Consider the following 2,863-nt stretch of genomic DNA (forward strand, 5'->3'; position numbering starts at 1 on the left):
TAAACTTTTACTGTAACAAAATATATATATATAGACTTCATCTTCAAGGACTAACGTATAACTCACTCTTTAGTATCAATTTATGTTTCTCCTAAGTTTAAGCTCCTCTCGCTTCCACAACAAATTCTTCTTCAAGCTAATTTAATTTGTACGAGATTTCATCATACTTAGACTCTCTCTCAAACTTTGATTGAGATCCCTCTGATCCATTATCAAAAACTCTACCATTCACGACAAGTCAATCTCATATTAAAGGTTGCAGTAAATAGGTTAAAGCGTTTTTAATTACAATACATTAATGCTAAGCTAGGCTTAAACAATCCTAAGCTCAATACTCTTCATATACACTTTTCTTAATAAGGAGACTAAGCTTACAAATGGGATTCGGAAGAAGCTACTGTCTGTGTGTGTGATTCGGAAGAAGCTACTGTCTGTGTGTGTGTGTTTGTGGTATTGTTCAACGTTATTCTTTTTACTAATCAATAAAAAGAAAAATAACAATTAAGAATATATATATATAAAAGAACAATAAGGTATATAAATAAAAAGCCTTTTTATTTAAGATATGAATGGGAAAGTGAGCACTAAGTAGAAGAAAAAAAATGATATTCCAAAATAATCAAATGGGAAGTGAACATGTCAATAAGACGTGGTGCTCATTCCTTTTATATCATATCAAACTTTTTAAAGAAGAAATTAAATAAATATTAAGATCAATAATAATCCAAAGCATGCATAGTGGTTAGGCTTTTCAATTCCATTACATTATTAATTAATTATCTTTTTAATTTTACATATTTGGCATAAAACTTTTTGTCACTCCTAAAGGGGAAAACACAAAATAATAATAATTTTAAATATATTATCGAACCACTTTCTTATCATATGTGGACACAAATTATGGAGGGTCCACCTCTAATTGATATAATCGAATCCTAAGTGAAAGTTGCCCAATTTCCATGGACAACAACCAACGGAATTCCATTTCATATAACACTACTATGTACATATATATATATATACATGTATATTAGATTGAATTACAAGTTTACTTTGAACATAGTCTTCTGGGTAAATTAATGTTTTAAATGGCAAAAAAATCACTGTATATCACGTAAGATAGATTATTATGAGTCATACTTGGCATTCAAGCATTCGGGTATCCATTTCAAGAAATCCATCTAAACTTTTATCTTATAAGTTTCTTAACTTTTAATAATTATATGAAATATAGATTCTTGAACTTTAAAGGCCGTCTAATTATTTGGTTTCTTAATGTCTTGATATCATGTTTAATTAATAGATCTTTAAGCTTTTTAAGGATTCTTGACTCCTTTTTTGTTTAAATAAACGAATCGATTAGACATAAAATTAAATTTTGTATTTGATAGTGTTTTGTATGAAATAGAATAGATTTTGTGAATTTTAAAATGTAATAATGTTGAATAGGTCAATAACTAATTAGACACAAATTAAAATTGAAAATGCAAGAAAATTTTAGGGCACAAGATAGAAAGTGAAGAGGCGTATTACATACTCGAGTACCATTTAGACTATAGTGAAGTTGTGAAGTTGTAAAGTCGTGCAACCACAATGTAATTAGGAGTTAATTAAGCAAATAATTGATGTTTTAGTCATGGCCCATGAATTAAATGAACCAAACAAAGAATGGAGTTCACGACCCTACTCATGGAAGACCTAATAGAATGTATCTAAAAATTTGAAAGGCCAAACATGTAATTTAATTTTGTTTTTTATTTTTGTAGACATTAAGAATCATATTGAACCTTTTATTAAGAACCTTACCTTAGAAAAATTAAAGACACTTTCATTCTTCCTGGAAGATTCTCTCACCCTGACAATAATAGGTTTTAAGATGTAACCTCATGCTATCTAATATAATATTATAGTCCATAAAACTCAAATGGGCATTCGGCCCAATAAAAAGAAATTGAAATCCAATCAAGAATAGTGAATCCAAAAGAATCACCATCTTCAAAGACATGTTAGAAAATCTCACATTAAAAAAAACTAAGAACTTACACATTTTATAAAATAGAAAATTAAAGGTCACTCTTTTAATATAGTTGAAGTTAATTGTGGAATAAGTTTGTGATGTCTAACGCAATTCTTACCTTTACAAATCTAGTAATGATCTTTCAAAACTTGCAAATGTAATTAAAAATAAAAAAAGGTATAAGGATGAAATAGGTTAGGGATATTTGTATGCACAAGCTTTTGAGAGCATGATTCAAGCAAAAAATGAACATGTGATGATCATTCTATTTTTATTTTTTTTTTAAATAAAAAAGTGTTTTCAAAACTACTTTTCCAAATATTTATTAGTTTTTTCATCCTAAATAATAGATGGAATGGGGGTATATTAGTAAATGGGCTTCAAAAGATAGGATTTTGAATCTTGTCTAAACTTGATTATATTTGCCATTTGGACAAAAGTGAAATATAGTCTTTAAGAAGACCCATTAAATATCAAAATGACAATTAGGTCCAATATCAAATAACCCCAAAAGAAAAACTCATCAAAATTAACAATTTGACCCAAAGCCTTAAGTTCAAAGATCCAAACTAAAGTCAACAAAACTCAACCCTTGGTTTAGAATCCAACAAACTTCCAAGCCCAAAAGGTTGGGCCAAATTTTATAAAAAGGAAAAAACAACACTAATAGCTAAATTTAATTTCAATATCTATTTTAGTATAATAATAACAATAATAATTAAATAAAAAAAATTCAGATATTGTTTTAACTAAGATAATGGACCAAAATATAAAATTAAAAAAGTGAATAAGACCACAAAATTCACACAAATATATAAGAATTTGAGATTTACAACTTTGAAGTGA

The sequence above is a fragment of the Cucumis melo genome, chromosome 12 (assembly GCF_025177605.1).
Source record: "Cucumis melo cultivar AY chromosome 12, USDA_Cmelo_AY_1.0, whole genome shotgun sequence".
Taxonomy (NCBI): Eukaryota; Viridiplantae; Streptophyta; class Magnoliopsida; order Cucurbitales; family Cucurbitaceae; genus Cucumis; species Cucumis melo.